The sequence below is a fragment of the Symphalangus syndactylus genome, chromosome 4 (assembly GCF_028878055.3).
Source record: "Symphalangus syndactylus isolate Jambi chromosome 4, NHGRI_mSymSyn1-v2.1_pri, whole genome shotgun sequence".
NCBI lineage: Eukaryota > Metazoa > Chordata > Mammalia > Primates > Hylobatidae > Symphalangus > Symphalangus syndactylus.
The window spans coordinates 44,164,917-44,189,950 of record NC_072426.2 but is presented as its reverse complement, the minus strand read 5'-3'; the positions used below and the strand labels follow the sequence as shown (position 1 = coordinate 44,189,950).

The window sequence follows — 25,034 nt, the reverse complement described above, 5'->3', positions numbered from 1 at the left end:
CTTTAATCCATCTTGAATTAATTTTTTATAGAGTATAAGGAAAGGATCAGTTTCAGCTTTCTACATATGGCTAGCCAGTTTTCCCAGCACCATTTATTAAATAGGGAATCCTTTCCCCATTTCTTGTTTTTGTCAGGTTTGTCAAAGATCAGATGGTTGTAGATGTGTGGTATTATTTCTGAGGGCTCTGTTCCGTTCCGTTGGTCTATATCTCTGTTTTGATACCAGTACCATGCTGTTTTGGTTACTGTAGACTTGTAGTATAGTTTGAAGTTAGGTAGTGTGATGCCTCCAGCTTTGTTCTTTTGGCTTAGGATTTTGGCAATGCGGGCTCTTTTTTGGTTCCATGTGAACTTTAAAGTAGTTTTTTTCCAATTCTGTGAAGAAAGTCATTGGTAGCTTGAGGGAAATGGCATTAAATCTATAAATTACCTTGGGCAGTATGGCCATTTTCACGATATTGATTCTTCCTATCCATGAGCATGGAATGTTCTTCCATTTGTTTGTGTCCTCTTGTATTTCATTGAGCAGTGGTTTGTAGTTCTCCTTGAAGAGGTCCTTCACATCCCTTGTAAGTTGGATTCCTAGGTATTTTATTCTCTTTGAAGCAGTTGTGAATGGGAGTTCACTCATGATTTGGATCTGTTTGTCTGTTATTGGTGTGTAGGAATGCTTGTGATTTTTGCACATTGATTTTGTGTCCTGAGACTTTGCTGAAGTTGCTTATCAGCTTAAGGAGATTTTGGGCTGAGACAAGGGGGTTTTCTAAATATACAATCATGTCATCTGCTAACAGGGACAATTTGACTTCCTCTTTTTCTAATTGAATACCATTTATTTCTTTCTCCTGCCTGATTGCCCTGGCCAGAACTTCCAACACTATGTTGAATAGGAGTGGTGAGAGAGGGCGTCACTGTCTTGTGCCAGTTTTCAAAGGGAATGCTTCCAGTTTTTGCCCATTCAGTATGATATTGGCTGTGGGTTTGTCATAAATAGCTCTTATTATTTTGATATACATCCCATCAATACCTAGTTTATTGAGACTTTTTAGCATGAAGCGCTGTTGAATTTTGTTGAAGGCCTTTTCTGCATCTGTTGAGATAATCATGTGGTTTTTGTCTTTGATTCTGTTTATATGATGGATTACATTTATTGATTTGCGTATGTTGAACCAGCCTTGCATCCCAGGGATGAAGTCAACTTGATCATGGTGGATAAGCTTTTTGATGTGCTGCTGGATTTGGTTTGCCAGTATTTTATTGAGGATTTTTGCATCAATGTTCATCAGGATATTGGTCTAAAATTCTTTTTTTTTGTGTGTGTGTCTCTGCCAGGCTTTGGTATCAGGATGATGCTGGCCTCATAAAATGAGTTAGGGAGGATTCCCTCTACTATAAAGACACATGCACACGTATGTTTATTGTGGCACTATTCACAATAGCAAAGACTTGGAACCAACCCAAATGTCCATCAGTGATAGACTGGATTAAGAAAATTTGGCACATATACACCATGGAATACTATGCAGCCATAAAAAAGGATGAGTTCATGTCCTTTGCAGGGACATGGATGAAGCTGGAAACCATCATTCTGAGCAAACTATCACAAGGACAGAAAACCAAACACTGCATATTCTCACTCACAGGTAGGAATTGAACAATGAGAACACTTGGACACAGGGTGGGGAACATCACACACTGGGGCCTATCGTGGGGTGGGGGGATGGGGGAGGGATAGCATTGGAGGAATATCTAATGTAAATGACAAGTTAATGGGTGCAGCACACTAAGATGGCACATATATACATATGTACCAAACCTGCACTTTGTGTACATGTACCCTAGAACTTAAAGTGTAATAATAAAATTTAAAAAATAAAAAAAAAAGTCTATTAAAAAAAAGAATTACATATCTTGAAGCATCATGGTGGTTTCTGAACCAGCCTGGTATGTGAAAACGTGCTAGCAAATATTGCAGCTACCAAGTCTACCTGTCACAAATTGGCCACGTTGGATGACATTAGGCACAAGCTGTGATCATTACCATCTCCACATTGTATGTGGCTAGGTTTTGAGCACAAAGGATTTGAGAAGAGGGGAGAAATAAACCTGTTTCCAAAAGAGGTGATGATGGTGGGGACATAAGAGCATGGGCTAAGTGAAGGTATGGTCTAAAAAGGAGAGAGGTAGGTGAAGAGGTGAAGCAGATATAGGAACTCTATATAAGAACATAGAAGCTGAATATTGTATTGCAGCTCTGCTGTGTGACCTGGGACCACCACACAACTTCTCTATTCTTTATTTAGGGGGGATAAAAACATTGGAAGCTCTGATAGTGGGTGGTGATGAATTAGTGATCAAATACTGCATAAGAACCCCCCAAAACTTTGTGACTTAAAACAAAAATAATCATTCATGATCTTTCACAGTTTCTATGCATCAAAAATTATTTGTGACTTGGCTGAAGTTCTAGCTTGGGTCCCATGTGAGGCTGCAGTCAGATGTCAGTCCAGGCTATACTTATCTAAAGGCTTGAGTGGGGCTTGAGGATCCACTTCTAAGGTGGCTCAATGGTGTTTCATGGCAGGACTCAGTTCCTCTGCATGTGGGCTCCAAGGCTTCTTGACTATCCCCAAGACATGGCTGCTGTCTACCTGCATGATACCTACCAATGCCAGGTATCCAAGAGACCAAGATGGAGGCTGCAATGTCTTTTATGGTCTGCCCTTGGATGCCACACACTCTCACACAAGTCAGTCCTGATTTAATGTGGGAAGGGACTACCAAAGGCATGAATAGCAGAATATGAATATCACTGGAGGCTAACTACCATAGTGCTCCCTCTAGCTGCAATGATGCAAGACCCTCCCACATGCAAAATACACTCACCCCTTCCTAAGCTCCTCAAAAGTCTCATCCCATTATAGCATCAACTCAAAGTCCACAATCTCATCATCTACAGCAGGTCCAGGTGTGGATAAGACTGCTCAGGGGCAGGTGGCAAGCTGCCACCATGGTAGAAACATAATCACTGTCAATATGGAGTCTCTCTTCTTTTCCATAGTGGCATCTAACTTCCTGGAGGCTCAAGTGGCGTCCAGGCACCTGGTCTTCAATGTCATTTGTGATGCCCATCACTGTGCCTGTCCTTGTTCATTGGTCCCTGCAGGTTGTCCCTTTGCAGGGCCCTTGCTGATCTGTTCTTCTTGTCTAGTCCCACACTGCTCTTATGAGCAATGGGGTCATTCTGTTCTCCAGGTCCATGCTAGTGTTTGGTAAAGCTCTGCCAGGCTGACTAGGACTTTGCTGCTGGAACAGTCCATGAAGCTATTTCTCTTTTCTGGGGTCTTGCCACCTCCCAGTGCTCTCTGGATAATGGGACCCAGGTCTCGTCTCCTCTCAGGTCCTCCAGTTCTCTCTGGTGCCCTCTTCCGGAAACCACCATTATCTATACTCTTGTGGCTCCTGACCTCTCTCAACTTTCCACTCCACCGCCAAGATGGGAGCTCCTTTACAAATCTGAGAGATGGAAGCATTGCCTTGCTCATGTTTTCTTCCAAATTTTGCTGGTATGGGGATTTTCTTCTGCCTCACTGGCTTTCAACTCAAAGCCAAGAGACTCCTTGCTCTGCTTTCTGGGGTCACACTTCTCTGAGACAATGAGCACTGGACAGAATTTGGGTGACGGTGAGAAGAAAGCGGCAAAGTGTGAAAAGGAGAAATGCCAGAGGGGAAAAACATTGGTTAATATTTCCAAACACTAACCTCTGTCAAGGTTTCCCCTGAAACTCAGACAAGACCTGTGAAAGTAATGCTAGTAGCCACAGACAGATCCAAAATGAGAATCTGGAGCCTCTTTCTGCACGCCCAAATACAGTCTTTGATCACCTATTTGACTTATGCTTAGGAACAGGTCTGGGCACAGAAATGTATTTGAGCACATGGTCTGGGATGAACCCCCCACTTGGGTAGGCTGTCGACAGCAAAGATGCCAAGGGAACCTGACGTCTGGACAGAGAATGATGAGAAGACCTGCAAGACCACCAGTCTGATCAAACCATCCTGGGAGAGGAAGAATTTCAAATAAGTTTCCATCAATTACACATGAATATTGGGTGGCTGCGAATTGCCAGGCAAGCACTTTGGAGAGCTCAGAGGAAGGCAGGTGAGCCAGGTCATGGCTGAATCTTGAGGACCAATATTGCCCTGGAGGAAATCTTGGGGAGAAGGCAGATCTGGTGAGGGGTCAGGAAATCTTGTGAGATAAGGGAGGGTGGGAAAAATGGAACATTTATTCTAGAGGAGATACTAAGATCTCTGAAGGGCTTCCAGGTAGGACTTGCTCTAGGATTCCCTGTAGGACCTTAGGAAATCAGAGAGTGAGACTTCACTACTGAAGGAAAAGCTTAAGGATTTGAAAATGTTTGGAAATGGAAAGACTTCCTTAAAGGTAGCGAGTTCACTGTCAGTGGGATGATGACGCAGAGGATAGATGAACTATTGATGGTGAGACAGACCCTTGGATGGAACATCGCATGAGAACTCAGAGGTCTCTTCCTTGCTAAGATGTCATGACTCTTCACACCCACTGAGTTCTGATACCTCCCACCTCATTCATTTCCATTCTGCCAACCCATACCTTGTGGTAACTCAGGTGCTGTCTGAAGACATCACTGACGGTGAAAAATGAGATTGCTGAGAGATAGAAAGTATATATGAGATCACAAGGGAAGGGCTTGCCCTGCTTATGAGAACAGAATGTTTCTGAACCTTCCTTCATATGTAAGCAATCACCATGGTAATTGACATCATTGTTCACTCTCAACTCACTACAATCTTGCCTCCTCCTCTTTCCAAGAAAATTGAGGCCATCAGGTATGAATTCTCAATTCCCAGGCATCCTCACCATCAAGTCTTGCCCCAGCCAGACTCATCCTGCCTCCCTCCCTGCAGCCTCAGAGGAAGAGGTGTCTCTCTGTTCAAAGCCAACCAGCCTACCTGTGTCTTTGACCTCCAATTCTCCTGCCTCCTCCAAGAGGCTACCTCATCAGTCATCCTTCCCTCTCCTGGATCTTCCAGGACTGGACTCTCCCAGTCCACTGGCTGCTTCCCCTGTGCCGAAAAATATACTCAAGCTCTCACATCCAAAAAATGAAATCTTCGCCTGTCTTCCTCTAGCTTTTATCCAAATATCCCTTCTCCCCTTCTCATCCAGCCTTCTTAAAAAAGTATGGTTGACCCTTGAACTATGTGGTGCTTAGGAGTGCTTATTCACTGTGCAGTCAAAAACATGCATATAACTTTTGACTCCTCCTAAATTTAACTACTAATAGGTTACTGTTGCCCAGAAGCTCCACCTAAAACGTAAATGGTTGATGAACACATATTTTGTATATTTATTATATACTGTATCTTTATAATAAAGTAACCTAGAGAGAAGAAAATGTTAAGAAAATCATAAAGGTGAAAAAATATATTTACTATTCATTAAGTGGAAGAGGATCATCATAAAGGTCTTCATCCTCATCGTCTTCACTTTGAGTAGGCTGAGGAGGAGGAAGAGGAGGAGGAGAAGGAAGGAAAAGCATGGGTCTTGCTGTCTGAGGGGTGGCAGAGGTGGAAGAAAATCTGCTTATAAGTGGACCCATGCAGTTCAAACCCATGTTGTTCAAGGGTTGCCTGTAGTCTACACCTGCAGTTCTCCACTTGCCCAGCATTTACTCAAACCTCAGTCCACAGCCAACTGGTCAACTGGAGTTGCTCATAACTGCTCTGAATGTAATGACCCTGATTGACAAGTCCAGTGAGTATTTCTCAATGCTTAGCTGCTGGTTCTCACTTTTAATTTTAAAAAGTATTGAATGTTTCTCTTCTGGAACTCTCCTCTCTGTGGCCTGTGATAGCAGGTTCTTTAGACTCACCTGAGGTCTCTTGCTGTCTTCTCTGTCTCCTTCAAGGGCTCTGTGGTAGCCAGTTTCCAAGATGGTCCCCAAAGACTCCCACCTCCTGGAGTTCACCTTGCATAGCCACCTCCCCCATTGTACCAGCTGGAAAATGTGACCAATAGAATCTGACTGAAGTAATGGTATGTCATGTCCAAGATTAGCTTATAAAAAACAGTGTGGTTTCCACTTGGTCTTTCTCTCATTCTGTCTCATGGATCACTTACTCTGGGAGAAGCCAGCTGCCGTATATTGAGGACACTCAGGCTTTCAAGTGTCTCGAGAGGCCCACTTGGCACGGAACTGAGTCTTCCAGCCAATAGCCAGTGAGGAATGAAGGACTCCAACTAGCAGCCATATGAGTGAGCCCTCTTGGAAGTGGAGCCTTCCCCAGTTCAAATGACTGCAGCCCTGCCCATCAGCTTGACTGCAGCCTCACAAGAGAACTTGAGTCAGAACCATCCATCTAAGCTGTGCCCAGATTCCTAAACCTCAGAAATGGTGACAAAATAAATGTTTCTTGCTTTAAACTACTAAGGTTTTGGGGCAACTTGTTACTAGGAACTAGTAAGACTGCCTTTTTTGTACGTGAAGTTCCATGAATGTTGGTGAAATATTGTCATATGATCTAATTTCCGCCAGTGGGACCTGAGGAGTAGCCTGCCGGATGTTATTTATTTTTGTGTTTTTGTTGTTGTTGTTGCTGTCAATAAGTTTATTGTCTTTACATGAAAATTTCTCACAGAAAATTGGGTTAGCTCTCAACAGCCCGCTCTTGAGCTCTGAAAAAGCTTGCCTTCTTTTGAGCTACCTGATCTTCTGAGCAAGGGACATTTTGGGGCAGTACCACTCTTCTTTTTAACTTCTTTCTTGGGCTTCTTCTCCCAGGCTGGATTCTCTCATATAGCACCATGAGCTTTCTTATACATCTCTTCCATCATGTCTGGGGTTACGCTGTTCTTTATGTATTGAGAGAACTACTATTCCTTGTGAGCATCTTCATCTTCCTCCATTAAGTAGCAAGAGCAATCTGCAACATTCTGGCCCATGATATGCTTCTGGTGTACTTCCGCATTAAATTCGTTGCTTTCAGAATCATAACCAGGGAATCATTTGGTACTGTGAGGGATAGACAAGCCTCCATCCACACCTCCCTTCAGTGCCCCCAAAACCTTATTGCAGTTCTAGCAAGGCCTGCATCCAAATAGCAGGTAAGGGCACCTGGCTGACCATCAATGCCTTCCACATTATACTCATCTCCAGTCACCTCCACTTGGCGTTCACAGATCTTATCCATGCCAAACCTATTGAGAAGCCTGTGGGCCAGCAGCAGGCCAGTACAATACGTTGCAGCGTCATTTGTCAGGCCAACCTTCACGCCATATTTTGGCAGTTCATGTGCATATGCTGTGCAGACTATCATATCCCCTTCCAGATGGGAGTAAGCAATCTGACAAATGATATCACTGTTTGTTACACAAACTATCATCCTGTATTTGGGTGTGTCATGTTTATTTTTATCATGTATCACCAGTGTTTCTGAGCATAATAATCAGTTTTACCCTATGATCATCTTCTAAATTTCACTTGGTACCTCTTAAAGTAGGACTTATTCTTAACAACTTTAACAAACCCTATCCTGTGGGACAGAGGCTCAACAGAGACCTGCAGTCCAAGCAGCACTCCTGGGTGTTTTGAGAAAGGTTTCTCTCTGATAAAAAGAGGAAGATGAGTGAAAGACTCTCCTTCTGCCTTCCAGCTTTTAAGTGTCATCATGCAGGTGTGATGTTTGGAGCTACACAATTTGCCATTCTGGAAAGTACATTTTCCCCCCATTATCCTCCTTGGATAAGGTAAGCATGGAAAATATGCCCTTCTTGGGGGCTGAGTAGTTTTCTCAAACTGTAGAATTTTGCAAGCCCAAGAGTTAAACCTTGAACAAAGGTTTAAGTCTAAGTGCCTGATTTTTGCGGGGAGGGGGAAGGTGCAATATAACTAACTTTAAAATGTAACAGTTTTCTTATGTATCTGATTCTGGACAACTCCATATACCAGTAGCCTCATCCATAGTTTTAATTTTAAACATACATTTAAAATTTTCGGAACCTCTCTCTTGTCCACATTGACCTCTAGTTTCTTTCTTTCTTTTTATTTTGGAACAGAGTCTCGCTCTGTTGCCCCAACTAGAGAGCAGTGGCACGATCTCGGCTCACTGCAAGCTCCACCTCCCGGGTTCACGCCATTCTCCTGCCTCAGCCCTCCCGAGTAGCTGGGACTACAGGTGCCCGCCACCACGCCTGGCTAATTTTTGTATTTTTTAGTAGAGACTGGGTTTCACTGTGTTAGCCAGGATGGTCTCGATCTCCTGACCTCGTGATCCACCCACCTCGGCCTCCCAAAGTGCTGGGAACTCTACTTTCTTTAAGCCAATAAGTTTTGGGGTACTTTGTTGTAAGTAACTTAAACCTATCAGACTTAGGTGTGAGCACATTTCCTCCAGTCTCTTTGCCTGAGTCAGCATGTCTAATAAAAAAGATTCATCTCTTAGTCCATTCACGATTTGCAATAATGGATATGACAATGATATCATCAATTTGATCCTTGCCACCAGGCTAAGATTTTTCTCTGGCTGCATTTCAAGTTTTTTGCTTCATCATTTGTTTTTAGCATTTTGACTTGATGTGCCTTGGTGTAGTTTTCTTTGTGTTTATCCTGACTGAAATTCATTGAGTGTCTTGGATCTATGGGTTTATAGTTTTCATCAAATTTGGAAAATGTTTGGCCAATATTTTTTCAAAGATATAGTTTTTTGAGAGAGGGTCTTGCTCTGTCACCCAAGCTGGAGTGCAGTGGCATGATATTGGCTCACTGCAACCTCCACCTCCTAGGTTCAAGCAATTCTCCTGCCTCAGCCTCCTGAGTAGCTGAGATTACAGATGCCCACCACCATGCCCGGATAAGTTTTGTATTTTTAGTAGAGACGGGGTTTTGCCATGTTGGCCAGGCTGGTCTCGAACTCCTGACTTCAGGTGATCCGCCCACCTCGGCCTCCCAAAGTGCTGAGATTACAGGCTTGAGCCACCACACCTGGCCTGTTATCTTTCTTTAAAGAGTGTTGAGTTTTATTCCAGCAACTTATTTGAAGATTGGCTTGGTCCTTTCAAGACTTGTCTTTAAACTTAGGATGGGTCTAGGATAGCCTTCACTCTAGGATGGAGGCTTGTTAGTTTAGCTCTACTCCTACAGTGCAGGCTTTCTGAGTTTTCCACTAAATATTCTGAGGGCTCAATGAGGTCTCTTCACTCTGGTTGGCCTGAACTTGAACATCTCCCAACTCTGAGCACAGAATATTGTTCAGCTTACAACTCCCAAATAAGTACTCTTTCTCCAATATTTGTTCTTTGTCCAGCTTCATGGAATCTCATCCTACTCATGCACACCTAATTTTTAGCCAAAGACTCAAAGTGCCTCCTATGCCGTTTCTGAAGCTCTTTCTCTGCATATGTCTCTTCAGTATTCTGCTCCGCAAATTCCAGCTGCACAGTTCTCGGAATTGTGATCTCTGACTCCTCAAAACAGTGAGGCTTCTGTGCTCTGCTCTCCTTCCTCGTCCTAGAGCCATGGTTTGCTAATTGCCTCTAGGCAAAAAGTCAGGTTGATCACAGAGTTCATCTTATTTGTTTACTTTCTCTCAGGGAAAACAGTCCCATTCTGAGGGTTAGTCAATGTCTGAAAACAGCTGTTTCATATATTTTATCCAGTGTTCTACTTGTTTACGGTGGGTGACGGCTAGTCCCAGTATCTGTTATTCCATCATTGTCCACAGCAGAAGTCCGCACAGGATAAGTTTAAATCAGCCTTAGGGTTAGGAAGCAGTTGCCTCTTCCAACCCCGCAAGCACTAACTAGTGGACATTTAATTCCCTTTTCAATTCTGCTTCTTAACAGGCCAATTATTTTCTGAGCCTATTCCTTTCTTGTATATTACTAAACACAGCCAAAGACAGGCATGTGTTTGTGAACAAATTGTTTCCTAATCTCTTCCCCTGGGGCTAGCCATCCTTTGGGTATGTCATCTGCCTTCTATGTTATCACAAGGCATATGCTTATGGATGAACTGAGATGGCAGGGCTGAAATAGGTAAAGATTTGGGTCTCCGGTGTCATATTGAGATGATGAAGAAGCTACTTCCAAATGGATTAAGCACCTACTTCCAAATGTATTCAAATGAAATAAATAAATAAATGATCTTATTGTTTGAGCAACTTTTGAGTGTGTTCTGTTCCTCGCAGCCTACATCACCTTGATGAACACATAGGTGGGCCCATCCCCTTCTGTTCTTCCTAAAGCTCATGCCTCTCAGGTCTTAACTCCAGCCTGCATCTTCCTCCATAGGGGTGAGTTGAGATATTCACCTGCTGGCTGGTCATCACCGCTGGAAGTCCCACCCGCAGCGTCCTCCAACCCCACATCCAAAATGGATCCTAGTTTTCCCCTCCTAAACTTCCTTCACCCAGAATTCTTCATCTCAGTCAAGGGTAGCACCTTCCACTCATGCTGTAAGTCTGGCTTTCATCTTAAGATTCTCCCTCTTTCTCCTCTCCTCGTATCCGAAAACCACCAAGACCTATTATTTTAGCTCCCTAAGTCTTTCTCAAATACATCCCCTTCTCTCCATTCCCCCCAACCACCTCCCTGGGACAGTCTCCTGACATTTATCTCCTACTCCCAGCTGATCCCCCAGCTTCCATGCATCCTTCATGCCACTTCTGCACCAGCACCTTTTCTAAAACACAAAATTATCTATATCTCTCCCCTGCTTAGAACCTTTCATGTTTTCATGATGAAGTCCAAACTCTTACCAAGGCTTACAGGCCTCCAGGGTCTGGCTTTTGCTGACCGCTCCAGACCCAACATTTGCCACTACCCGTTTTCACGTTACATCCCATCAACTCCAATTTGGGAGTGTTTTCTTGATTCATCCCATTTTTTCTCCCCTTTGGGCCTTTCTGCATGTTATGACTGTTGCACAAGTTATCTCTCTGCCGGCTCCATCCTACCCTCCCCCCACCACTTTTCTCCTGTAAGTATCTATTATTCCTCCAAAAGCATGAGCTCCTATTGTCCTCCTCCTAGAGGCCTTCCCTGGTGACCCCACCCTCCAACCCTGTTCAGTTCTCCTCTTCTGTGTTCTGGTAATACTCCATGCACAGGGCTCTTGCTGTAGTGACCACTCTGCTTGATACTCATGGGAATGTGTCTATCTCCCTCTCAGACTGAACTCCTTAAGGGCAGACACTGAGACTGACTTAACCTTGTACCCCAGCCTCTGGCCTGTGGTGGCTGCCCAGTAAAATGTTGAATGACTGAATGAATCTGCAATCAATCTTTTCCAGCAGGTCCCCTACAGACCATTGCTGTGGAGTCCCTCGTGGTTAGTTCACTCGAGTAAGTGCATTAACTTAAAAATAATAAAAACTGTGTTTTGGTAAAATCATTTTTCCACCAGCCCTTTCCTTCAATTAGTACCATCAGGGAAGGGAGTGTATTTGTGGTAAGGTTTCCATGGCACTTCTCTCAGAAGGGGGATTATATTTCCAGAAGCAGAAGCCGTGGCTTTAGGAGGAAAAAATGTGGAAAGAGCATGACATGGACCTGAGAAGTCTCTGAAACATGTGTCCAGGCCATGACAATCAGCAGGGACAAGAACCACGCAGGGGGGTGACTGTGGATGTGGGTGGCATTGTTGGTATCTGATAGGCCCTTCTCCTCTAGTTGCCATACTTGTCAAAATGTTACCATTAGAGGGGCACTCCTTTTAACCACCCATCACCCTTTCCTGTGGAACTCTTGCAAGCCAAATTTCCTGTGGAAGGAAGTCCCTCTCTCCTTCTGGGGATTGCTTTCTTCTGCCTGGAAAGCATCCACCTCCCCCTCTGTCTACCCCAGGTTTTCCTGTTCTTTCAAATGTAGGTGAAATCCCTTCCTGCCCATGAAGCCTCCCTGGATCTCTCTTTTAAGATGGTGGGTTTCTTGGAAGCAGAAACCACATCTCATTCAGCACTGGCTCCAGGTGCTGTTACAGAGCCTGGCCTGTGGTAGGTGTTGAACAAATAACCCGAAGGAACTCCATGCGCAGCCATTTCTCCGTCCTCACATTCCGATGCTTCCATTAATGCTGGTGATCGCTTATGCCTTGTGAAGGTCTTTGGTTGCTCTAAGGAGACATTTCTTCTGATGTGGCTTTTTGATGCTTCCTGAACATAGGCTAGGTTTCCCATCTGGGTGGACAACTCTGAGAAGGCAAGGGCCATGCCTTAGCCTTCTTGGACTGCTCCTGTAGGTGGGAGACTGGGAGGCCCCTTGGCGACAGATGTTTCCCAGCTTGAATCAGATGGTGAGGAGAAAACTTCTAGCATATGGCATGTGGGACACCATTTGTATGCTTATCCTAGACCCCACCGGTGATGGGGCAGACCTGCTCCTGGGTAACTTAGTGAGTAGGTGATGGGATTTTCATTATCCATGAGCTCAGCAAAGCCCAGTGGCCTGGGGGGTTGTTTCTCTCTGGACTGATGATCAGTTCATAAGGGGCTCAAGCAAAGTCATGGGTCAACCATTGTTGGCCTGCACCAGAGTGATGGGAATTTCCTGCTCTTGGGTTGTCAGGTGTGTCTCAGGGCCCATGTGGCTCCTGGACCCCCAAACATTATTTCTCAATGAAGCCTCCTGCCAAGGCAGTTCACTTGACTCTTCTTGGGCAACCTTCCCATAATTGGGTTCCAAACTTTCCCCAACCTCTGATCTTAGACTCTGGGGAAATCTCACCCTATCTTAAACCCTCTCTTCACTTCTATCACCTGACAACCTTCCCAGAAATTGAAAAACTCATCTCTTTTGCTTGATGATAAGGAGGGCCTAATACTCAACTCTCGAATCCTCAAATGAGGAATCATTTTCATGCAGTAGATTGGATGATTGGCACCGATCTTCACTGGCCTCGCCAGCCATGCCTTGCCACAGCATCATCGTAATGGAGTCTGTGTCTCTGCTTCTTGACTCTGGGCAGAAGTGAAAATTTACCAGCTCCTTGGGAAGCTTCCTGTGTGCCTGCTTTCCTCTTCTGCTTCTATAGCTGCCATGAAAGGAGCATGTCCTAGCTACTTCCTTGTCCTGGGAGGATGAGAGACACAGTGTCTCTGGGAGCAGAATATCACCAGCTGACCCAGAGACCTGCAACGAGAAGCAGCCTGAGGCATAGCCTCTTTGCCAAGCCCAGCCTGGATTAGCTGAGACACACCCAACCTCCTTGAGAATAACTGATTGTTGTGTTAAGCCACTGAGTTTGGGATCATTTGTTATGCAGCATTAATGAGGCACTAGCTAGCTGATATACCTATCCTGCCAGAAGACTGGGGTAAAGCAGTTAGTAGGTACACAGCGTGGGTTGAGGGCTTAGTATTTGGTTATCAGTTGAAGCTTCCTGGCAGGCATCATTAAAGAATACTAGAGTATCGGCCCTGGAGGAGCCTCTAAAGGAATGTTGGCTGCAGAGACAGTCCCAGAGTGGAGCTTTGACTTGTCCCAGGCCACATGGGGGATTTGTGCAGAGCCTACACTAGCACTCAGGTCTAGTGGCTCCTCAGGACAGTAAGCTAACTCTCCACTTCCTATGGACCAGGCTGATGATAACCATGTCTCCCTCTGCTTCCTCCTTGGCCATATGTGCAAGTTTCATGTCATCAAGCTGGAATTTTGACAAATGTGAGGTGGCGGCAAGGGAGAAGGAGCAGGAAAAAGGTTTGGCCAGAGACAAGACTCCAGGTGCAAGAGGGGATGTTTTGTCTGTACCCACATTTCCCTTGGGTGCCAAATGCCCCGTGATGGGACCCCCAGCCCAGAGCCCAGGCTTCGGGCCAGCTTCCGCAGTCTCCTCTTGGGAGGGAAGCTTGTGCTCAGGTGCCAGAGGCACAATGACTGCCTCACCTGTCACCACTAATGTCTGGCTTCCTCCCATCTCCCAGGAGCCTAGCACAGACAGCCATGGGGATGGACCAGAGGGAGGCTGGGAGAGGAGGGGACTAGAGCTCCAGGAAGGGAGCTGCTGCTCCTTGATGTTTGTGCTTGCTGATGTCACTCCTGGCTCCAGGGCCTGAAGAGACACCTTTGCACACTCCAGACTTCCTTGGCTCAGAGTGGAATCAGCTTCTGAGACTCTTACGGGGGAGGGGCAGAGCCCATCAATCTCCCCACTGTGCTGGGAGCTGGAGAAGAAGAGGGGCCTGGGATATGGATTTAAGGGGTTCTTTGAGTCCATTCTACCAGAAACTCTGGGCAAAACAGAGTGAAAAAGGCACCAATTGGGGAGTCAGCAGACTGGGATTTTGACCCTAATGTTGCATTTTATTAGCAACCCATGTGACCTTTGGCAGGCTGCTTCCCATATCTGGGCGTCAGTCTTCCATTTTGTAGAATGGCCATAATGGAATAACTGCTTTGGAGGGTGCCTTTAGCCCTGATATCCAGTGATGGCATTGGGGCTGGAATATTCCCTCTATTCTGATGGGAAAATAATAGCTCCTATTTATCCAGCCCTCAATATGTGCCAGGTACTGAACTAAGCCCTTGTACATATTAGCTCTGTTCAGGCTCACAGCAATTCTATGAGGGAAGTATTCTTATTGTCCTCATTTTACAGATGAGGAGACTAAGACTCAGCAAGGCTCAGTAACTCACTTATGGCCACACAACTTGATGAGAAGCCATGGTTTCAGACAAGGCCGTCTGACTCCACAGCCTGCCCTCCTAACCTCTCTGTTGTGCTCAGTGAGAAAGCTCTTTCTCTGGTCTCTTCCTTCCAAGATCCCATGCTCCTTCCAAGACCCCCCCTCCCTGTATACTTCCACAATCAAAATACCTCCAGGCTTTAGGCTGGAAGAACTCAAGACGTCTGAAAGAAATCCCTTCAACAATGGAGATAAACGAAATCTAACCCATCATCCTCTCTATACTGGCCTCCCCCATGAGGCCAGTCCCACCCCAGTGCATGATGCTGGGAGAGATGGAAGGTGGTCCCTGCCATCAGGATGACATGCTGACAGCCTGGCTGGGAACCTAAGACTGACCCCGGGCAATCTGGTTCCTCACCCAGCTTTGGACTTCAGGGGCCCAGCACAGTGCCTGACATGCAGTAGGTGCCCAGTGAGTGCTTGTTGATTGCACTTTGGTGAGATGGAATAAGCAGCTACGGGCTACGGCTGGCAAAGGTGCAGCATTGCTCTCTCTAGGCTGGAAACCTTTGCTTTGCACCTCTGAGTTGCCATAGCTCAGGAAACCGGGAGAACCCGACACCCTGGAGAGGAAATGCCTCTGGGCATCCAGCTCACTGAAGATGAGCCACGAGTGCGAGAGGAGATCTTCTCACCAGCACCCCTTTCCTGGAAAGCCCTCTACTTTCTCCCTCGAGGTCAACAGGCCGTTTGCACCCATGATCCCTTAATGAGCTGACCATGAAGTCTGAAGGTCTGGGTGCACAACGCTAAAATGCTGCTTGGAAAGGGGAGGCACTGCGTGGAGAAATGGGTGGATGTCCAAGCCGTTCTTCCTGAATCGGTCTTGACTGTCCTTTAGGGTCAAGAAAACCCCTTTGATTTTCTAGTCCAGGCATGGCAGGGACAGGGTCACAGAGACCAACCACTGTTCGATATGATTGGCTAGAGATGGGGACACAGCACCAACCTCACCACCACTAATGAGCTGCATGACCTTTCCTGCTCATCAGAAACAGGAAGTCAAGGCCCTATGTCGCTCTGGAAGCTGCGAACTCAAATGTGACAAAATAGGAGAATTGCTAGGAGAAGAAGCCAAGTGCTGCATAGAGGCTGGGCAGGACTGGGACAGCTGGTTCTGAGGAGGCTTGCCCTGAGAATCCCAAACATATGCCCTCGGGTAAGACATGGAGCCTCCCTGAGCCTCTGTTCCCATTTCTTCATTTGTTGGTTCATTCATTCATTCAATAGCAAGTCACTAGTGACTCAGACAAGGGCACATTTGCTATACCAATCTGGGCAGCAGGGAGGCTGTGGGGTGCCCATGTGGTATTCTGCTGTGTGATCTTGGTCAGGTCACTTCCCATCTGTAAGCCTTACAACCTCCCAGCGTTGCAGGGTCATAAGGCGCTGGAATAAGCCCACCTGTGCTGCAAACAACCTGGTTCCCGAGGCTGCATAGTGTGGTGGGAAAGGCAAGCTCTCTGGAAGCGGCAGGTGCGATCTCTCTCCCAGCACTCCCTCTTGCTCCAGCTGGTTCCGAGTGTCCATTCTGTCTCTGGGGGTTGTGAGAATTCCTTTACTGCAGGAACAGCACTTGGGAGGTACCTGGTACCTAGTCAGTGCTTGATAAGACTTAGCTCTGTCTTTCACAGAATTCGCTCTGATACACTTGCTGAGCTCTGGTTTATGTTGGTCTTACAAAGCCTTGGTTTCATTCAGGGCGGTGTTGGCCCACCCTGAGTCTGAGGATGCTGTGTCCAGCTCCTCCTCTGCCTTTTCTGGATCTTCCCCCTCATGCAACCCCCAACCTCCATGAAAGTGAGACCCTTGCTCTGTGAAATGCAGCGTCCTCATGCTCTGTGTCTTCTCATTCAAACCTGCCGTTGGAAAAGGGCTGGATGACTCATTTATATCAAAGAGTAAATGACTGATATGACTGGGGCTTTTTCCTTGCAGGGGGGCTACATTTTGGAAGAAAACAAAGCCATAAATGGGCTGAGTGATTATGACAGTCCTTTGGGCATCGATATGCAAAGGAGAGCTCTTTGTGGGTTGGAGGGACCTATCTAGAGGGGGCCCAAGAGTCCTGGGACACCAAGGCTGTTGCTGCAAATCGGCACAGCAGGGTGTCCTGGCAGTGACTCACCCTGGCAGGAATGTGGTGAGCTCCAGGCGGCCTCAGCCCTCCCCTCTGGCCTCTCTTGGACCTTCCTTCTGGTAGTACATCTGGACCCCAAGAGGCAGCTGTTTCGGGGGCTCCACGGAACCCACAGACCTCCCCTGACTCAGCCCAGTTCCTACCCCCACTGGTCTTGCAGCTCCGTTTGTCCCTTTGCTCAGATCCCAGCTTCTAGGAGTTTCCTGGGGTTTGGGAACAAGATGGCTTGATTCGTTCTAAGAGTGTTTTTGCTTATATTCCCTGGTTCTTTCTACTCTTGGGGGAAAGAAAGAAAATAAAAGAAAAAAGAGGGAGGGAGGGAGGGAGGAAGGGAAGAAAGGGAGGAGAGAAACTTGTGCCTTGACCAAAGAATTGAAATGGGATTTTCCCCCTTTTTCCTTCTTCATTTTTCTCCCCAGCAGCAAACTACCAGACTTGGAATGGAAGAGTGGGGATGCTTTTGGCTTCCGGACGAGCCAAGGATGGCAGCTCTGCCTGGTGGGAGAGAGAGCCACCAGACCTCAGGGGCAAGACCTGGGCTTCCTGTCCTTCACCCCAGGGGAGCATTTTGGGGGACAAGCTGACAAGGCCAGGAAGCGTCAGCATGTGGGTCTTCCTGGACCCCTCACCCACCACACCTAAGCGTTTCATCACCTCCTTGCTCTCACACCTCACTTTTCATTCCATGCTGCACTCCCAAAATCAGAGAAGAGGAGGAAGAAGAAAAGGACAGGATGCCCACCACAGCCCCCATTCCATTTTCTTCTCACCCTGCATTATTCTCTGACATCATGTTGTTGGTTTATTTGTGTGTTCCTGTCTCCCCTCACCAGAACGTGACCCCAAGAGGGAGAGATGGGGTCTTTCTCATGCACATGGTCGCCACAGCACCCATGGCCCAGCTCTGGGACTCAGTGGATGCCAGGAGAGAGAGAGGAGGTCAGCTTACTCCTCACCCTCAGCCTGCTGCAGCCACCAGCAGCCCTGGAATCTCCAGTCTCCAGATTCCCTGCCCACAAATACACCATATGCACTCACGTGCACACACCCACATCATTGTGTGCACATTCACACACACACATGCACATTCACACAGATGCATGTGCGCCCTCACACACACATTCACATGCACACACATACACACATGTCCACGTGTACACTCCCATGCACACGCTCACAGGACCATGTTGAGAGGGGCTCTATGTCTCAGAGCCTCAGAGAAGAGCGAGGGAACTTGAGGCCAGAGCCCTCAGCCCCCGGCCTTTGCCTGAAGAAGAGGAGAGTGACTCAGTTCTGCCTTCCTTGGGGTCTCTTAGCTCAAGGACAGAAGGTGCAGAGCCACCTGAGCTGCCAGGCCCCTCCTGAGAGTCTGACCAGCCGGAGGCCGAGGACGTGAGAGGCGGTGGTGGTGTAACTCTGTTTCTGCCTCACAGACCTTTGGCAGCCAGACCAGACTGGGGGATGTACCCCAACATGGAGGGCTGGGCTGGGCAGGGCAGGGGAGCCAGGAAGCCTCCCTGGTGCTGTCAGCTTCCTGGCCCACTTCTTGCTGCCCTTGGCTGGGAGAATGACATTGTTTGGAGGAGAAAGTGGGGTCTCTGCCAGAGCTTGTCTGGCTGAGCTAGGCTCGGCCTGGGTCCTCAGGAGCCCCTGGCCAAGAGGTGTCTGAGCAGTGGCAGCTCCCAACACGAGGGTGTGAGAGAGACTGGAAGAGCCCTGCTACCTGCTACCTGCTACCTGCTACCTGCTCCTTCCCAGCCATCCTCTGCATAGCTCACCTCTCCTTTCCCAGACTGAGCTGACCACACCCACTTCAATGTCCTTGCTTCAATGGCTCCATCGTAGCTCCCAGCTCGCTGAGTGTCCAACACTTCCCATGAGTTATTGCAAATCCTTGCAAGGGGTTGTTTTACAGGTAGGGAAACTGAGGCTTAGAGATGTTATGTCATGTGTCCAGAGTTGCACAGCTAGTGAATGGTGGATCTGGGATTCAAAATGGAATTGGTGATGCCCCTGGGTTTATTCTCCATGCTTTGTATTAATGCCTCCTCCCCTGGGAAAGTTTGTGCCTGGCACTAACTGGAGACTTTGCTACCTTGCCCTGTGCTACCCCTTCTCCCAGCACAAGCTGAGAAGAGAGTATGGGAGAAGCACCCACTCCTTCATGCCCCATCACAGCCACACTGGGCCCAGAAGGCAGGCGTGCTCCTTGGGTCCCAGAAAGCATCCCTATATTGTCTCTTATCCAATTGGACAGCAAGGTCCTGAAAGATCGTCTTTTCGGATTTCTCTTAGGTTTCCTGGCCCTAAAAAACACTGCTACTCAAGTAAACACAGCCCACCATTGCCAAAGGGCCTCCTGCCTGGATGCCACTAATCCCCTCCTCGTATTATAAAAATTAGTGGACATAGTCCATGGCAAGCTCACGGACACTGTCCAGCACAAAATGCCCTCTAAGAAAATGCTCCTCATCACTTTCATCAAATGACAAGGTGGGGCAGTGGAAAGAAGGCCAGCTTCCAACCCCAGATTTCTCAGTTAGTGGCTAAGCCTCAGCTTCCCCCTTTTAAAATAAGGTGGATACTCCTGAACACCCATTCAGCCATGTGCTTCAGCGTCCTCTGAGGTGACCAAGGCCTGAACCCTCAGATAACGTGTTCCAGCCTCTGTGAGCATCTGCTTTCCCATGTCAATGTTTTTCACACATGCTTTCCTCATCTCCACAAAGGAAGAGGGAAAGCAGGGACCAGAAGTTCCCGCTGACAAGCAATGACAAACACCCAGAGAGGTTATGTGACCTGCCCAAAGCCACACAGCAGACTCAACACTAGAGCCCAGCTTTCCTTTCATTGTCTTCCAAGGGCCACAGTGGCTCAAGCTGGACAGTGGGAGCAGAAGCCATGGGGGAGCAGAGTGGAACAAAGCTAGGGATGGGAGCGATGTTGGATGGCTGAACATCATCCCCGCCCCCTTTCCCACGGGGCTGTGGGGGTTTGCCAGCTATTCCAGGGGTTGAGAGAAAGGCGGGCAGCAGAAGAGGCCCTGGATCTGAAGCCGGCCTTTCACCACGAGCAGTAAGCAGAGAGTGCCTAATGACTCCAAGCTGTCCTGGAACGTTCTCTTGGCCCTGGGGAGCTGCTGGGGGAGTCTGGCTGCTGTGCACAGCAGCTGTGTGAGCTGCCTGCCGGCAGCAAGTCCAGCCACCAGAGACCACCAGTGACCACAACCAGGGGCCACCGGCAGATGGGGCCAGGGGAGGGCAGCTCCTTCTTTTCTCGACTTGGGATCTAGGGTTAGCCGGGTTAGCAAGGAGCAGGGCTGTGTTGCCAAGCGGGCTCAGGCCCTGGCTCTTCCTCCCTTCCTGTGAGCTGATAGAAAGGGCCCAGCTTAGGGCTAGAACACTGAGCATACTTCTCCCCACCACCACCAGGCAGACCTCGGGACCCACGCAGGACCGGCCCAGGCCACAATGAGCCAGACTTCTGTCTGTGAATGCCTCTCCCCACCCCTTCCTCCCATCAGCAGCTGAGCACTTAGGCCTAGATGCTCAATCCAAGCTCCGCCTTTATGAACTGTGAGATCTTAAGCAACTTACTTAACCTCTCTGTAAATACCTTACTCAGAGGTATTTACCTCTGAAGTAAATACCTACCTCACAGGGTTATTGTGAGGATTAAATGAGTAAAGCCTCAACCGAATCCCAGCATAAGGTACCAGAAAAATGATGGCTCTTGTTGATCTTAGGTTAATTGAAGTCAAAGCCTTTGCCTGTGTGGATGTGTGGAGGGCCACCAGGGTGCCATGACAGAGCCATTCTCCTACTGGCCTCAGTAGTCTCTTTTTTTTTTTTTTTTTGAGATGGAGTTTCGCTCTTGTTGCCCAGGCTGGAGTGCAATGGTGTGATCTCAGCTCACTGCAACCTCCACCTTCCAGGTTCAAGTGATTCTCCTGTCTCAGCCTCCCAAGTAGCTGGGATTACAGGCATGCACCACCACGTCTGGCTAAGTTTTAGTATTTTTAGTATTTTCTGTATTTTTAGTAGAGATTGGGTTTTACCATGTTGGTCAGGCTGGTCTCGAACTTCTGACCTCAGCTGATCCACCCACCTCGGCCCCCTACGTGCTCGGATTACAGGCGTGAGCCACCGTGCCCGGCCGGCAGTCTCCTTTTGCTCTGTGGCACTGGGGCGCCATGAGAAGCCGATAGAAGCCCATGCAGCCCAGACTTGGCCAAACTGCTCTTTGAAGCCTAATGACATGAAACATGATGATCATAACACCAGCTAGCAATCATCAGGTGTCCTCTGTGACCCCCTTGTGCTGAAAGTTTTATGTGGATTAATTTAAATGAACTCAAAACAACCCTAAGATGTTGCTACATTTATAATTCCCACTTTACAGTTGAGGAAACCGAGCCCTAGAGAGGCTAAGTAACTTGTTCTAAACTAGAGGCAGACTTGGGAGTCCAATCCTGGCCATTTGTCGCCAGAACCACAAACATTTCCTTAGGCTCATTTATAATGATATCTGTTATTATATGCTTGCATCATGTTTCATAAATATCTGTTTATCCCATTAGGTTACAAGTTCCCTGTGTGTGGACACCTGGTCGACCTTTCTCACTGCTGTGTCTCCATGAGCCTGGTACACACAGGTACCTGTGGCAGATGCTGCTGGTGTCCAGCTCCCCAGAACTTCTAGCAGCTTGTGTCTTTGCCTGAGGATTCTCTGTGACTGCTAGAGCCTGCCCTACCCATGTGGCAGCCCAGAAGTGCCAGGGAATCAGTTGCCCCACAGAAGTAGCCCTCAAACCGTAACTATTGGGAATTGGCAGATAAACACCCCAGGTCCCTTGTCCCTTGAAGAAGATAACTATGAGGCATGCTATGAAATTGTGAAATAATAAGAAATATATAGTTTTGGCTTCATTCCAGCTTCTGGACAGAGCCCCTAAAACCTTTGTAATTTCTTAAGTGATAGGGATGCTAGGAACATTTTTTACTCTAATAATCTAGGAGCATCTTTTATTCTAATATTTATTCTAATACACTAATAAAATATTTTATTCGAATATTCTAATCTGTGTCAGTTCCTGACACAGAGCTCCTAAATCCTTCAGAATTTCCTGGTGCTAGAAGCATTTTTGTTCCAGTGAGGCCATTCTTGATGGGCTCCTGGATAACTTCAGGATGGGGGGTGGTCACCAGAAAGACACAACTATGATTAGAATCTTGGAAATTTCTTTTTTTTTTTTTTTTTTGAGACAGAGTCTCACTCTGTCTCCCAGGCTGGAATGCAGTGGTGCGATCTCAGCTCACTACAAGCTCTGCCTCCTGGGTTCACGCCATTCTCCTGCCTCAGCCTCCCTAGTAGCTGGGACTTACAGGCACCCGCCACCACGTGCAGCTAATTTTTGTATTTTCAGTACAGATGGGGTTTCACCATGTTAGCCAGAATGGTCTTGACCTCTTGACCTCGTGATCCACCCGCCTCAGCCTCCCAAAGTGCTGGGATTACAGGCGTGAGCCACCGCGCCCAGCAGAATCTTGGAACTTTCATCCCCACATTCCCTCCTCCTGGGAGGGGAGAGAGGCTGGAGATTGAGTTCATATATCATGCCTATGTGATAAAGCTTCTATAAAAATCCCTAAAGTACAGGGTTTGGAGACCTTCCAAGATACTGAACACATCCATGTGCCGGGGGGTGGTGCTCCCCAAATCCATGGGGACAGAAGCGCCTGTGCTCGGGACTCTTCTGGAACTCACCCTACGGATCCCTTCATTTGGCTATTCATCTGTAACTGTTATTATATCCTTTATAATAAACTGTAAACGCATTTCCCTGAACACTTTCTGTGAGCCACGATGGCTCTGGGAGCCGTGATAGCAAATTACAAAACCCAAGGAATGGGTCACAGGAACCCCTGATTTGGAGCCAAGTGGGACAGAAGTACGGGTTACCTGAGGACCACCTTGCGATTGGTGTCTGAAGTGAGGGAAAATCTTGTGGGACTGAACCCTTAACCCATGGGCTCTGCACTAACTCTGGGTAGCTAGTGCCATAATTGAATTGTGAGACTCAGCTGGTGTACTGAAAGTTGGAGAACTGGTTGGTGTGGGGAAAAAAACACCCAGATATTTGGCATTGCAGGTGCTGAGAATATAGAAGGAAAAACTGTTTTCCTCATACGTATGTGTTCTGTGCTGCCTCCCAGAGCTCCCAGTTAGATTGAGCCCCGGTTGCCTGCAGTGGTCACCTGTTGGAAACACTCTTTGTTGTGCAACTTCCATTCCCCATCTCACTTCCCCGCTCAACCATCAGTTAACGATTTCAAATAAACCTCATGAATACATGACTTGCACTCAAATTCTCATCTCAGAGTCGGCTTCTTGGGGAGCCCACTCTAAGACAGCACTTCAAGTTTGTGGAACGATTGTCCTACCTTACATGGTGGAGTTAAAGAAAGGAAAACCACTAGCCTAGTGGTTCTGTACACTTTTTATTTTTTATTTATTTATTTTTGAGATGGAGTCTCACTCTGTGGCACAGACTAGAGTGCAGTGGCTCGATCTCGGCTCACTACAACCTCCCCCTGCCAGGTTCAAACGATTCTCCTGCCTCAGCCTCCCGAGTAGCTGAGATTACAGGCATGCACCACCACGCCCAGCTAATTTTTGTATTTTTCGTAGTGGTGGGGTTTCACTGTGTTGGCCAGGCTGGTTTTGAACTCCTGATCTCAGGTGATCCACCCACCTTGGCCTCCCAAAGTGTTGGGATTACAGGTGTGGAGCCACCACGGCTGGCCCACTTTTTATTTTTATAATAAACACACTTTTCTTTTGCCATTGCATTGAAAAATATTTATTTAGAAAGAGGTAAACCCACATTGGAAAGACAAGCCCCGGCCACAGAGGAGAATTCCCTTTCTCCTGAGCTCCTTGTGATTAAGATCACCAGGGAGATCCAGACAGGAAGGTCCTATAAGTGAGTGCAGGGGAAAGAGAAGGGTGAATGCCTGGGAGTCGCCGGAGTGGTCAGGGAGGGCTTCTTGGAGATGGCAAGGGAGCTAGGCCTTGAAGATGAGTTGGAATGAAATAGGTGATGAGTGGGTCTCTCAGGGGTTAGTGAGGGCATGAGCTCCCCCTCCAGGTGGGAGCAAAGGAAGGGTAAATCTTTAGGACTCTTAGGAAGGCAGCTATGCTGCTCACTGGCTGGGTGATTTGGGGTAATTACTCAGCCTCTCTGAGCCTTACCGCTTCATCTGTACAGTGGACCTTACAACCATACCTGCCTCAGAGTTGCTGTGAGGATTAGACAAGACCACCTGGGTAAAGAGCCTGGCATGGAGCGTGTGACCAAGGCTCAGCAGCAACCATGGGTGGTATATGTGGGGACACTGAGTGGTTCAGTCTGACTCACCATCTGCAACTTTGTCCTCAGCTTGGTAGTTGCTGGGATGGCACCTGGCAGTGCAAGATGCTGCCCCTCTATACTCAGTTCCAGTCTCCAGGAAGTCTTCTCACCTCTGTGAGCTCCAGGTCTCTCATCTGTAAGATGAGACTCGAATCTCAACTCCACCTGCACCCAAGGCTGTCGGGCAAACCGGATGAGGAAACAGAAATATAGTGTGTAGACTGTTAAGTGCTGACGCTTTGCAGGAGTGAGGGTGATGGCCACAGTGACTCAAATTCAAGATGAGAGTGCTCAGAGCAGAGATGTTATTATGAGGCAGGAATTCCTAGAAGCATCAGGCTGAAAAGGACTCTGAATAGAGCACTCAAGTTGAACTAGCCCCTGCATGGCCTGTTTTACAGATGCTCAAACCAAGACCCAGAAAAGAAGCAGGATTTCCCCAAGGCCAACAGCTGGCAAGAGGCAGAGCAGGGAATTGAATGGAGGACTCTGGTGGCCCGCTGGTCCAGGGCCCCCTCCTCTCCTCCACAGTTGCTGCCAGGAGTACAGGCCACCTTCTATGCTGCTCCCTGACCCCCCACCTCACTTCTGCCCTTCACTTTGCTTTTCTGTCTGGCTTCACTCTCTCCTGCCTCCACCTTCAATCCACTCACACTCTGCACCCACCCACTCCCTCCATTCCCACCTAGTGAGCTGACTCTGATGTGTTTATCTCTGAGAAGCTGCATTGGCACGAGCCTCTGTTTGTAAG

General features: G+C 47.6%; 1 pseudogene; it reads right to left on the bottom strand.

Annotated features, from left to right (window-relative positions):
• Positions 1-6,695: 6,695 nt before the first annotated feature.
• Positions 6,696-7,445, bottom strand: LOC129480214 (large ribosomal subunit protein uL18-like; annotated as a pseudogene).
• Between the last annotated feature and the right edge of the window lie 17,589 nt (positions 7,446-25,034).